Raw genomic sequence first — 14,926 nt, 5'->3', positions numbered from 1 at the left:
AATCTAAATTTCTAGAGGTCTCAGGACTGCAGATGAGTGGAGGTGCAAATCTTCTGTGAAGTTACCTTCTGAATGTTAACTCAGTACCGTAAAGTACCTCATCACCACGGAAACCTGTATTCTTTAAGCAAAAGTTATTTAAGTCTCTGTGAATTCTCCGTTCTCTGGAAGTGTTTTCCTCTTGTATGAGGGAATGTTTCCCCAATTTGCAAATTGTTTATTAAATCGGAGAGCAATCAAATATTGTCTTATTCTTTTGAATTTATGCATGATTACTTTAACAGCATCTTTACCAACACCTGTTATTGTCTGTTTTTCTGATTTAGCTATTCTAGTTGGTATGAAGTGGTATCTCATTGTGATTATTATTATCAGTATTTTTTTAATTGTGGTAAAATATCATGAGTTTCTTTAGGCCAAATTAGGAGTCTCCTTCCCCTTTGACTGTCCAGACTAGTGAGTCTAGACCCCTAGACTCACTTAACTAGTCCCCAGCATGTAGCTCGCTTCAAGAGATATTTGCTAAATGAGTGCTTCATATTTACTATAAACACAGGTAGATAATTTAGAGGGTACCTGTGGTACAGTGAATTACTTAATATAACCCTTCTAGCCATAGCCTTGTGACTTCTACATAATGATTGGGTGGGACCATGCAAATAATATGTATGGAACCCTAATGAGATGTGTTGGCTGGTTTTGTGTATTGGCTTGGCTAGGCCATGATTCTCAGTACTGTGTGGCTGTCCTCCATTTTGTGATCTGATGTAATTATCTTAATTATCCTCCATTTTATGTGTGTAAATCCTAACGTCTATATGTTAATGAGGCAGGATTAGTGTGGGGTGTGTCTTGTGTCACAGCTGCAGAAGGGTATGACTTAACTCCCACCCTTACTCACGTTAAGCCTTTCCCTGGGGTGTGGCCTGCATCCAATGCATATATGTGGGGGCGCTGGTAGGGCTCTCTCTCTCTGTGCATCTGGATCCTGTGTCTGGCTCATCGTTGTCTGACCTCTGGTTCTTGGGACTTGAGCCAGCAGCCTGTCATCTGACCTGCCGATTCTGGGATTCTCCAGCTTCTGCAGCCCCATGGGCCAGCAGCCTATCGTCTGATCTGATTCACCAGCTTCTGCAGCCTTGTGAGCCAGCAGCCTGTCGTCTAGCCTGCTGATTTGGGTTCGTCGGCCCCTGCAGCCATGAGAGTCAGAAGAAGCCTACACCTGACCCATGGATTTGGGACTTGCCAGCCTCCACAACCGTGTGAGCCATTTCCTTGATACAGTTTGTGAGTTCTATGAGACGTTGCAGTAAATTATGGAACCCAAAGATGAGAGGGTGAGTACTGAGGGGAGGACTAGTTAGTGTTAGAGATGATGGAGTGGTACAGCAGTTTGGAAAAGTTGGACATTTGAGACATCTTTAACGTCCGCCTCATGGGAACCAGCACTGTGCCAATCCTTACAAAAGAAATTATTCATTCAGTACCTCATCCTCCTTAGTTTTTCATTTTGATTTTCTTGCATGTTTCAGGCCTGGCACAGACTCCAGGAAGACTGAGAGTTGCTGCATATAAATATGTGAGAAAGTGAGCCTCTTTGTGCTGTAAATGTTTTTAATGGCCCCACACATCTGAAAATTCACCTAAAGTTTGCATTCACGGGCTTGAATGGATCTACCAGAAATCTTGTACAAGCAACTGATTGCTTTACTGTTAACCAAGCCAAACCAAACCAAACCCATAACCATCGAGTCGATTCTGACTCATAGCAACCCTATAGGACAGAGTAGAACTGCCCCATAGAGTTTCCAAGGCTGTGAATCTTTACAGAAGTAGACTGCCACATCTTTCTCCCATGGAGTGGCTGGTGGGTTCAAACTGCTGACCTTTCAGTTAACAGCCGAGTGCTTTAACCACTGCATCACCAGGACTCCTTGCTTTACTGCTAAACAACCTATAAAAGCAACTTCATACATGTATCCCCTGCTTTTCAAAAGTTTGCTTTACGCCACTTTGCTTTTACCAAAGACCTTCATTAGTATGTGTTTTTGCTAACAGAAAGAAATTCAAAGAGGATTTTTGCTTTTATGAAAAAAGGCAAAAAGTGGAAACAGCGTTCAGCGTTTTTTTCCAGTGATCTGTTAAAGAGGCAGCACATATCCCAAGTAGCAAGACTGATGTTCCCAAGCTCTTTCCCGGGAGCAACACTCAGCATCTCAGCATCAAGCTACCATAGCTTTGAACTGTGTCTGTGAGCATCTGTGCTTTATCTTATTTTGTGCATTTAAACTTTTACCATATGTTAGTGTTATTTTAGGTTTTATGTGTTATTTGGTATGATTTGATAGGTTATTTTTTGGGTCTGGGAACGATCAAAAAGTTTTCCCATATAAATGATCGGTAACTATTTCTTCGCTTTATGCCATTTCAGCTTATGAAAAGTTTCATAAGAATGCTGTACTTTTGGATAGTGGGGGAAGCCTGCATGTATTCAAGTCTAGCAGAGTTTTGGGGTAAGACCAGTACTCATTTCAGTGTTTAAAAAAAAAGTGGAGCATTTATAAACAACGTAGTCGTTTGGAGCAGGGGTCAGCAAACCTTTTCTGTGAGATCAGATGGTAAATATTTTAGGCCTTGCAGGTCATACAGTTTCTGTTGCAATTACTCACATCTGCCATTGCAGTGGAGTCCCTGGGTGGCGCAAATAGTTAAGTACTTGGCTGCTAACCAAAAGATTGGTGGTTCGAGTCTACCGGAGGGTGCCTTGGAAGAAAGGCCTGATGATCTACTACTTATGAAAAATCAGCCATGGAAAACCCTACGGATCACAGTCCTACTCTGACACACATGGGGTCCCCATGAGTTGGAATCGACTGTTGTAGCACAAAAGCATAGCCAAGTGCCATAGCCAAGTGCCATGGATTGAATTATGTCCCCCAAAATGTGTGTATCAATTTGACTGGGCAGTGATTCCTGGTATTGTGTGATTTTCCTATATGTTGTAAATTCGGCCTCTAAGATGTTAACGAGAGAGGATGGGCAGCAGTTGTGTTAGTAGGGCAGGACTCAATCTACAAGATTGGATTGTGTCCGGAGGCAATCTCTTGAGGTATAAAAGAGAGAAGTGAGCAGAGAGACAGGGGGACCTCATACCACCAAGAAAGCAGCACTGGGAGCAGAGCACGTCTTTTGGACCCGGGGTTCCTGTGCAGAGAAGCTCCTAGTCTGGGGGAAGATTGATGAGACGGCCGACAGAGAGAGAAAGACTTCCCCTGGAGCTGACACCCTGAATTTGGACTTTTAGCCTGCTTTACTGTGAGGACATGAACTTCTGTTTGTTAAAGCCATCCACTTGTGGCATTTCTGTTACAGCAGCCCTAGGTGACTAAGATAACAAGGCATAAAGGAATGGATGTGGCTGTGTTCCAATGAAACTTGATCTGTGGATACTGAAGTTGGAATTTCATATAATTTTTACTTCTCATGAATTCTTCTTCTTTTGATTTCCTCTCCCCAAACATTTAAAAAGGTACAAACCATTCATGGCTTGTGGGCTGTAGAAAAAGAGGCAAGCAGGCGGGATTTGGCCTGGCTGTCGTGTGCTGATCCCTGGTTTACAGTACGGGCTCTGGGGCAGGTGGCCCTGGAGTTCAGCTCCAGCCTCACCATTCACTTGTCATGCCTTGGATGAGTTCTTTAACCTCTCAGTTCCTTGAGTTGTAAAATGGGAGCAAATAAATGTGGCCAGTGCATAGGGCTGTTAGCGAGATTGAATGAGACAATGCCTGGCACACTGTAGGAACTTTAAGTATTTGTTTCATGCATGTTAGCTACTATTATTTTCATTGTAATGAATGTTGGGCCCCTGATTATAAATGATGATGATGATAGTGATTTCATGATTCACTTCTCCCCGTATGTTGGCATAGTACCTTTCTCCCAATTCCCAAGTACATCCAAATAACTAGAAGAAGACTTTGTGTCATTTCTTGTGTTTATTTATGTTGGCCATAGATGCAGAGGGTTTTAAAGACTATATTCTTCATTTGGTTGCACGTTATCATCACTGGTGCGGCGAGATGCCACTCTTTTATTGTTTGGATCCAGTTCCCCCCACCCCACCTCCACCCCCAGGATTCTGATTCGGCTGGTCTGGGGTCAGGCCCACGCAGAGGTATTTGTTTTTTATAGCTCTTTAGCGATTCTAACGTGCAGCCGGGGAACCACTGATTAAACGTTTTATTAGAGTTTCTAGTCTTTTGCTATGAGGGCAGTGGTGGTTCAGTGGTAGAATTCTTGCCTTCCGTGCTGGAGACCAGGGTTCAATTCCTGACCAATGCACCTCAAGCACAGCCACCACCTCTGTCAGCGGAGGCTTGCGTGTTGCTATGATGCCAAACAGGTTTCAGCAGAGCTTCCAGACTAAGATGGACTAGGAAGAAGGGCCTGGTGATTTACTTCTGAAAATTAGCCAATGGAAACCCTATGGTCACCATTGTCCAATACCTAACCAATCAGGGGGAAGGTGCGGGACCAGGCAGCATTTAGTTCCATTGTGCATGCGGTCGCCATGAGCCAGGGGCTGCGTCTGGGGGCCAACTCAACGGCAGCTAACAACTCTCTCTCGCTACTCTCTCGTGCTACTCAGTGGTCTGTGGACCAGCAGCGTCACTTGTTAGAAATGCAGAATCTCAGGCCCCACCTCAGACTCGCTGAATTGGAATACGCATTTTAACAAGAGCCAAGGTGACTTGTGAGCTCAGTTAAGTTGGAGCAGCACAGCCCTGAGTCATGTGCGTGAGTGTGTGTGTGTGCCCCCCTTTCTGCAGGCAACCTATCCTGGAACAGGGTGTTCAAGACAAATGACTGTAGATGGAATCATGTTGTAGGCCCCGGGGCGCCACTGAAGCATCAACGGCTGAGGCAGTGTGCTATGAGGTTTGTTTTTTTTTCCTTTTAAATCTAAGGCCCTTGTAAAGCGAGATCCCTCTGCAGTTGTCTGTCTGGCAGAGCCCGGGGGAGAGACTGTGCCAGGAAAAGCAATTTAGAACCCAAGGGGCCACCAGGGGCTTCTTTACCCATGACCCTGAGGATGGACGTCACTTGGGCACATGGGGCCAGCTGGGGGTGGGACAGGGATGGCATTTCTTAATATACTTAGTCAATAACAATGTTTTCTAAGCGCCACAGAGGACTGAAGGAATGTCACCAAATGTTTGGCATGGAGGAAGCCGATAGCTTTGAGAAGGACATTTCCCAGGCCTTGGGAGTAGACTAGAAAGCAGAGTGGAGGCTGTGATGGAGACAACCCCCCAGGCACAGGTTTGTTCACCACTTTTTCACCCCTTTGGCGGTGGGCATGAATATAATGGCGTGAACAGAGGGCCAGCATCCTCCAAGGAGCCTCTGGCTGTGGCATTCCTGGGAGCTCGGCCTTGCTCAGGTTTCAGGTAGCGCCGGCTGCTGCTGTCGTGCTCCCTCTGCCTCGGTTTATAGGCCTGTAAAAAGGGTGTGTTGCTGTTGCTGCATTTTGAAACGCGATTTCACTGCCTTGTTACTCTGAGCACTTCCTTCCTTCTTTCCTCCCGAGGTCTTGAGAAGAGGGTTCCTGTCCTACAGCTCTCTCTGCCTCTCCCCACGGTAGCTGGGAATGGTGGGAAAGCCCTGGTTGGAAGACCGGGCCCTGCTTCCCACCTGGCCCTCAGCTGGACTCCTCACCCCTCCATCTCCTCATTCAGTAAGTTGATGAGAGCATGCCCTGCTTTGCCTGGTGGCTGCAGAAGAACATGAAGCAATGTCTTTAATAGTCTTTGAAAACCAGGTTCAGGGCCTCAGTAGCTAGGTGTACTTTATTTATTTATTTATTTTGGCCTTAACAAAGAGAAATTTATTTTCTCACAGTCTGGTAGCTACAAGACCAAATTCAGGACATCAGCTCCAGGGCAAGGCTTTCTCACTCTGTCGGCTCTGGAGGAAGGTCCTTGTGATACATGTCTTCCCTTGGTCTGGGAGCATCTCAGTGCAGGAACTTCAGGTCCAAAGGATGAGCTGCGTGTACTTTAAGTGAACATCTCTTGAATTCAACTATCTCCCTCCCACCAGACTCATGACGCCAATTTAAATCTCTTCTATCTCACTTTTTTCAGGGGCAGTGGTGGTTCAGTGGTAGAATTCTCGCTTTCCATGCAGCAGACCTGGGTTTGATTCCCGGCCAACGCACCTCATATGCAGCTACCACCTGTCTATCAGTGGGGGCTTGCATGTTGCTATGATGCTGAACAGGTTTCAGCGGAACTTCCAGACTAAGATGGACTACGAAGAAATGCCTGGCAATCTACTTCTGAAAATCAGCCATTGAAAACCCTATAGATTACAACTTATGGGTCAGGGGCTGACTCCGTGGCAGCTACTAACAAGCTAACAATCTCATTTTTTCAGGGGATGTCAGCTGACATTAGAGTCTGATCAATTTTGCAAACTCTGGGGAAATCAATGATTCAGGCAAGATCACCAATGAGTGTTAAAACCATTCAGAGGTCCATCAGTAAGGGAATGGACAACAAAATTGTGGCATACACATCCAATAAAATAAGACAATAATGAAAAAAAAACCTATTGATACATACAACAATGTGGATGGATTTCACAGATAATACTGAGTGAAGAATTCAGAATGCAAGATTACATTTATATGATGTACAGAAACAGGCAAAGCTCATCTCTGTGATGAAAGTCACACCAGAGGTTTCCTTGGTATGGAGGTGACCTATGAGGTGGCAGGAAAGGGAGCCAGCTGGGGAGCTGGGAATGTTCACTATCTTGGTTTGGATTGTGGTTATGCAGATGGATACAACACGTGTAAAAATCTTAGCACAACCAGACCTCATTTATTTTCTGATATATACACCACCACCTACAGTGTAGAAGCCCTGGTAGCAAAATGGTTAAGCGTTTGGCTGCTAACCGAAAGGTTGGTGGTTTGAGTCCACTGAGCAGCTTCACGAGAGAAAGACCTGGCGATCTGCTCTGGTAAAGATGAAAAACAACAAACAAAAAACCCAAACCCATTGCCATCGAGTCGATTCTGACTCATAGCGACCCTACAGCCTAGAAAATCCTACGGGGCAGTTCTACTCTGTCACATGGAGTCACTATGAGTTGAAATCAACTTGACCGCACCTAACAACCACCACCATCACCAAAAATGTATTACAGCCAAAACGTTTAACTCAAATATAATCAAGACTTTGGATCTAACTTCCAATTGACAGGAAATGTAGGAGACAGAGGAACAAGCTAAATGGCACCAGGAGGAAGCAGCCAGACAAATTGAGAAGGTTGGACCTTCTGCAGAACAATCAGCCCAGTCCCTTTCACAAGTGGAACCAGATCAGGAGAGCTTCAGGGACATCACAACCAGATGCAATACACAGCCCTGGACTGAATCCTGGTTTGGACAAAGCAGTTGTAGAGAAAATTATGCAGGCGATTAGGGATAGCTGAATATGAATTAAGTTTTAGATAATGGTAGACCAAACCAGTTATCATCAAGTCGATTCCAACTCATGGCGACCCCATGTATTTCAGAGTAAAACTGTGCTCCATAAGGTTTTCAATGGCTGTGATCTTTCAGAAGTAGATCACCAGGCCTTCTTCTGAGGCTCCTCTGGGTAGATTTGAACTAGTAACCCTCTGGTTAGTAGCCAAGTGCTTAACTGTTTGTGCTACCCAGGAATCCTTTATATGATGGTAAGGAATTGTTTTAATGTTTTAAAGTGTGATGATGCTATTTTGGTTCTATTGGAAAATGTTATTTTTGAAAGATTCATACCAGGAAAAAAAATTCTGACCCGTTTCAGGCTTCTAGGTGAAGGACCAGCCAGCCCACAGGGAAGGTTTCCCTTTCTGCAAACAGCCCTTTCAACAGGAAATGACATTTATTGGACCTCTGTTGTGTGCCAATGCTTCATACACATTCTCACTTCACAACAGCCATTTTGTCCTTTTTAAAAAATTGTTTTATTGTGCTAAAAAAAATTATGTGTACATATATTTTTATATTTTACCACTATAAAATGATTTTTTAAATATTGTTTAAGAATGGTGTGGCAGGGTATCTGACCTCTAACTTGACAAGGAGGAAGGAGAATCAAGAGCAACAGCCCAAGGCTGGTTCCTATGAGGCAGAGGTCAGGCATGCCTCCACCCTCCAAACTTTTTACCAATTCTGACACCAGCTGTCCCTCCCGCAGCACTCTTTACTTCTCTGCTGGGTTTGGTAATTCATTGCAATGGTCACACAGAACTCACAGACAATACTGACAGTTATGGGGGTTATTAGGGAAGTAACAGAGTACAATTCAGGATCAGAAACAACTCAGGATACAGTTCTTCATTTAGGACAGCTTCTTCTCGCTCTCTGCCGCCGGCCCTGCTGGGGGCCTTCTTGGGCAAGCGTTACAACTCTTAGCTCAGTGTTGGCAAGCCCCACCACAGCTGTCTCTCTCAGGTCTCCTGGTTCCTCCCAACTCCCATGGCCGTCTCTCGCTGTCTTCTGTGTTACAGCTCCTCTCTCCCTCTCTCTGTGTTTCCCATTAAGCCTAGTGGATGGCAAAACTGATTGGTATCTCATTAGGGTTTCATACACCTTATTTGCATGGTCGCACCCCCACAAGGGTGTCAGGCACCTATTTACATTACTATGAAGCTATCCAATCCCATTGGTGGGCCACAAGCACCTAGTCATTCGGTGGGAGTTGTGAAGGCTATGGCAAGAAGGGCCATATTAAGTAATTCACTGCACTGCATATATATATAGAGAGAGAGAGAGAGAGAACAAAACATTTGCCAATTCAACATTTTTTTACATGTACAATTCAGTGACATTGATTACATCCATTGTGTTGTGCAACCATCACCAGTATGCGTTTCTAAATTATTCCATCAACATTAACAGAAACTCAGTGCCCCCTAAGCAATGACTCCCCTTTTCCCTCTCCATCCCACCCCTGGTAACCACTAATAAGTTTTGGTCTCTATATATTTGCCTATTTCATACAAGTGAGATCATACACTATTTGTCCTTTTGTGACCGACTGATTTCACTCAGCATGTTTTCAGGTTTCATCCATCTTGTAGCGTCTATCTGGACCTCATTTCTCTTTATGGCTGAGCAATATTCCAGTGTATGTATATATTATATTTTATTTATCCATTCATCTGTTGATGGACACTTGGGTTGTTTCTATTTTTTGGCTATTGTGAATAGTGCTGCAAAACATTGGTGTACTTTTTCTTTTTTTTAAATATTTTAATTGAAAAAGTAACATATGCTTGATGAAAAATATTTTAACAGTCCAAACCAATATACAATGAAAAATGAGGCTCCTTTCACTCCAGGGTTCAGGAACCTTGTTTCCCAGTTCTTCTCCCCAAAGGTAACCACTGCTATGGTTTCTTGTGATCTTTTCACAAATAAAACATTATCTGTTCACACAAACCTAGATAGCCCCACTTTTTAAAAACCCAGTGGCACCTTACCATATATACTGTATTATACTTGGTTTTTGGACTTACCCTATCTTAGAAATTCTTCCATATCTGCTCTTATCTAGATTATCATTGACTTCCCTATTGCTTAGATCCAAGGCCGTTTCTGAGTCCTTAGCCTACTCACTCAGCTGATTGCTCCCTCCTCCTTGGAAACGCCCTCCTCACTTGACTTCCAGGACAATATACTCTCTTGGTTCCCTTCTTATCTCTTTGGTCCTCCCTGACCTCTGAACACTGTCATGTACCAGGGCTCCGTCCTTGACCTTTTCCTTGTCTATACTCACACCCTTGGTGATCTCATCCAGTCTCGTGGCTACCTCTACGCTGATCACTCCCCTGGACTCCAGACTCCTTTATCAAATTGCCTACTTGACAACTCCAGCAGATGTTTGACGTTAAGACCCCTGGAACCTAATGTGTCCCAAACAGAACTCCTGATGTAAGCCCCCAAACCTGCACTCCCTGCTACCTATCCCATTTCAATTGTTGGCAACTCCATCTTTCCAGTTGCTCAGGCCAAAAACCTCAGATATCAATGACATCTCTCTTGTTCTCCATTCCCATAGCCCATCCATGAGCAAATCCGGTTGGCTTTCCCTTCACACTAAACACAGATTCTGACCACTTCTCACCACCTTCACTGCTACCCCAGGGTCTGACCTATAATCATCGTTTGCCTGGAGTCTTGCAATAACCTCCTGACTGGTCTTCTCCATTCTTGCTTCCCCACCCCGGCTCTTCTCAACACAGTAGCTGAGTGAGCCCGGTAAAACCACGCGAGGCCCCTACTCTTCTAAGGGCTCCTCACCTCAGAGTAAAAGGTAATGTCCTTACGGTGTCCCATGAGCCCTACATGATCTGGCCCCTTCTCTCTCAGGCCCCATTTCCTCCTATTCCCTAGCTTCCTTGTTTGCATGGCTCCTGCTAATCTGGCCTCCCTGCTGTTCTTTGTCAACACCAGGCCTGCCTATCTATCTGTCTGTCTATCTAGCTATCCATCTGTCTATCTGATATAGTTCCTCATTTAAGAGCTTGTCATGGATTGAATTGTGTCCCCCCAAAATTTGTGTCAACTTGGCTAAGCCATGATTCCCAGTATTGTGTGACTATCCACCACTTTGTCATCTGATGTGATTTTCCTATGTGTTGTAAATCCTACCTCTATGATGTTAATGAGGTGAGATAAGAGGCTGTTTTGTTAATGAGGCAGGACTCAATTTCCAAGATTAGGTTGTATCCTAAGCCAATCTCTTTTGAGATATAAAGGAGAGAAGCTAGCAGAGAGACATGGGGACCTCATACCACCAAGAAAGTAATGCCAGGAGAAGAGTGTGTCCTTTGGACCTGGGGTCCCTGCTCTGAGAAGCTCCTAGTCCAGGGGAAGATTGATGACAAGGACCTTCCTTTAGAGTTGGCAGAGAGAGAAAGTCTTTTCCTGGAGCTAATGCCCTGAATTTGGACTTCTAGCCTACTAGATTGTGAGAGAATAAATTTCTGTTTGTTGAAGCCATTCACTTGTGGTATTTCTGTTATAGCAGCACTAGATGATTAAGACAGAGCTCTTACCCCAGATAGGTGCATGAATTGCTCTTCACCTTTTTCACATTTTTGCTCAAATGTCATCTTCTTGTGGGGCCTACTCCAACTATCCGATTACAATTGCAATCCACCATTTCCCATCTCCCTTGGTATGCTAGTATGCTTTATGTATTTTGTAGCATGTATCACTTTCTTGTTGTTGTTCGTTGCCATGGAGCTGGCTCCTGACTCATGATGACCTTATGGATAACGGAATGAAACATTGCCTGGTCCCGTGCCATCTTCAAGATCATTGGTATATTTGAGTCCATGTTTTGGCTATTGTGTTGATCTTTCTCATCAAGGGTTTCCCCCTCTACTTTACCAAACATGTGTCCTCTGCTAGCATTTGATTTTTCCTGATGATGTGTCCAAAGTAAGCAAGTCTTTAAGTCTTGCCATCCTTGCATCTAAGGAACATTTTGGTTGTATTTCTTCTAAGACTGATTTGTTTGTTCTTCTGGAAGTCCATGGCATGTTCAATATTCTTTGCCAACCCCACAGTTCAACTGTATCCATTTTTCTTCTGTCTTCCTTTTTCACTACCCAACTTTCAATCACTCTGTCACATACTATATAATTTATTTACTTATCTTGTATATTTTTTGTCCACCTGTATTAGTCATCTAGTGCTGTTATAATAGAAATACCACAAGCGGATGGTTTTAAAAAACAGAAATTTATTATCTCACAGTTTAGGAGGCTAGAAGTCTGAATTCAGGGCACCAGTTCCAGGGGAAGGCTTTCTCTTTCTGTCAGCTCTGAGGGAAGGTCCTTGTCATCAATCTTCCCCTGGGGCTAGGAGTTTCTCAGTGCAGGGACCCTGGGTCCAAAGCACGAGCTTCATTCCTAGCTTTTCTTTCTTGGTGGTAGGAGGTCCCTCCTCTCTGCTCTTACCTCCTGTAGGGCAGTGAAGGGCAGTGACTCAAGATACACCCCACACTAATCTTACCTCATTAACGTAACAACTATTACCTAATCCTCATTAACATGACCTAATCCTGCCTCATTATCATAATGGACAGCTCACTCCCAAATAGGACCATACCCACAGGTATAGAGGATAGGATTTACAACACACTACAAAACGGAGAATAATCACATCACTAAATGGAAGACGACCACACAATACTGGGAATCATGACCTAGCCAAGTTGACACATATTTTGGGGGGACACAATTCAATCCATGATAACACCACGGGAGAATATAAGCCCCACAGAGGAATTTAAGCTCAAACAGGAATTTTTCGCTGGTGTCATCATTGCTGTATCCCTAATACCTAGAATAGTGCTTGGCACATAGCAAGTGCTTAATACTTATTAACTGAATGAATGGGTATAATCTTACTTATTTTAATGGCGGCAGGAGGTTCACTGTATGTATGATGCAATCATAACAGCACAGTAGTGGCCAATATTCATAAGACATGCCTACTACTGTCCTAAGTGCTTTATGGATTTAGAGTCACAGTAATCTTCTCAATAAGGATCTCTGGTAGCACAGTGGCTAAGCCCTTGGCTGCTAACTGAAAGGTCAGTGGTTCGAACCCCCACTAGCTTCTCCATGGGAGAAAGATGTGACAGTCCGCTTCCATAGAGATTTACAGCCTCGGAGACCCTACGGGGTCTCTGTGAGTCAGAATCGACTTGATGGCAGTGGGTTTGGTTAAGGTTAGAAAGACTACGGCTAGAAGTGCCATATTAAATAATTCACTGCACCACAGGGACTCAGCACTGAAAATTGGGCTGGACATTGTGGTAGATGCTCTATTGCCATGCCCAGACTCCCTTTCATTCATTCCCCTAATGGCTGTCATCACACACACACACACACACAAAGCCTTTAGGCCCTTCTCCCCCTGGTTCCCTGCTCAGCCTCATCTTCCCCCCATCCCTATCTTGCCATACTCAACTATTGATGGTATCCTTGTCTCTTCACCCTCTGAACCTTTGCATATGCTCTTCCCTCTGCCTGGAATGTGCTCCCACCCCATCTATCTATTGAACCCCTACTCATCCTTCAAGATCCCGCTCCACAGTTTCCCTGGCAACCCATGGAAGCAGAAGAGATTACCCCCTCCATTTCTGTTACTGCTGTTACCACGCCTTTCTAATCAATGGTTGTAGCTGTTCTCCTGGGACCTCAGTTTTACTCATTCCTGTACCCCAATGCTTAGCAGGGTCTCTGGCACACACTCGACTCCATGTGTTTGCAGGAGGAGGGAAGGAACTCCAGGAAGCTCCCGGGACCGCAAATTCTCTCTGCCCCTCGCAATAGAACATTTACAGCCCCTGCCTGTGTGAGGGGTTTTGTGCTCTTGACTTCAGCAGTAGAGACAGTGTATTCTTGCCCTGTTCTTTCCACCCCTTTAGCCTTCCTTTTTCCATGCCATGCTTCAGCCCTGGAGAAAGTCCTTGCTACAATCCCCCTTTCTCCAGCTTCCATCCCCCACAAAGAAGTCACCTCTTCTAAGGCACAGAGCCGACCCTTGGCCCTGCCACTCCCTTCCTCAAGAACCTTGAATGGCTCCCCGTGGCCTAGAAAACTCCTGCACCCTTGAACAGGGCATGGAAAGCCCTTCCCTGGCTGGCCCATCAGGCGAGTACTGCCTCCCACCCATTGTCTCGTCCATCCTCTAAAGCCCGTCTTTTTCTCTGCCCCTAACAACCTGGTTCTTTCATTTCTTGGTGTCTCAATTCTACCATTTCCCCTTCTCAGGGCCTTATAATCTTCCTTATTTTACAAGGCCCGATTAAATTGTCTGCTCTGAAACTTTCCTAGAGCCCTCCGTGGGAATCACTTTTCCCGCCTAGGCCTGGAAACAAACTCTTGAAACCCGCTGCCATCAAGTTGATTCCCACTCATGGCGACTCCTGTGTCACAGAGTAGAACTGCTCCATAGGGTTTTCTTGACTGTAATCTTTATTGAAGCAGATCTGCAGGCCTTTCTTCTGCGGAGCCCTACATGGGTTCCAACCTCCACCCTTGAGGTTAGCAGCCTTTGGCAAACCACCTGGGCTACCCAGGGACCTATGGCCTGGGGACAGCCCTGAATTTCTTCCCCTAAACCCGGAGCTCTTTCAAGGCACGGTGTGTTCCCTTAGTGCCCACAGGGCAGTCAGGACGGGGTAGGGTTCAATGAATCACCGGTGCTGAGGCTAATGCTGAGCCACACCCCCAGAAGGAAAACGTCTCCTGCGAATGCTCCCTTATCCCAGAAGCTTCTAGTCCCCGCCCCTTTCCCCCTCGGTTGAAGGGGACCCAGAATGTGAGTTGGCGGTCAAAGTCTTGAGCGTTTATGTCTCATCCTCGGGGGCCCTCAACCTGGGACTGGGTTTGTCTCTTCCAGGGAAGCGAGGTGGTCTTACTGAAAGACTGCTCCTTCCGCACTTCTCGCGCAGGGTTCCCGCACACAGCAAAAGTTCCAATGAATTACCTTGGGGGGCTAAGCATGATCGAGGATACCTCTGAGAATTGGGTTGGAGATTGTGGCAGATGCTGTATTGCGGTCAGTCTTGAGCGTTTATGCTTCTGAGCAAGAAATTCAGTGGCTTTCCCCCCTCAAAGGACAGGCAGAGAATGCCCACTCCATGACTCCGCTCGCCTCTTTAAAGTAAAACCACTTGGCAAGAGCAGCCCTCCAACTCCAAGCTCAACCGTCTCGGTGCCGGATACATATAAGCCCCAGATCACTAAGTGCGCGGGGAAGGCGCGGCGCCTTTAAGGGGCGGTGGGTGGGCTGCCTCCTGGCGGCCGGCGCCGCGCATCCCGCCGCCCCGGGTTCCTCGGGCCG

This window comes from Trichechus manatus, unplaced genomic scaffold (assembly GCF_000243295.1).
Source record: "Trichechus manatus latirostris isolate Lorelei unplaced genomic scaffold, TriManLat1.0 scaffold00045, whole genome shotgun sequence".
In the NCBI taxonomy this organism is placed as follows: Eukaryota; Metazoa; Chordata; class Mammalia; order Sirenia; family Trichechidae; genus Trichechus; species Trichechus manatus.
This window is presented reverse-complemented; position numbering follows the sequence as displayed.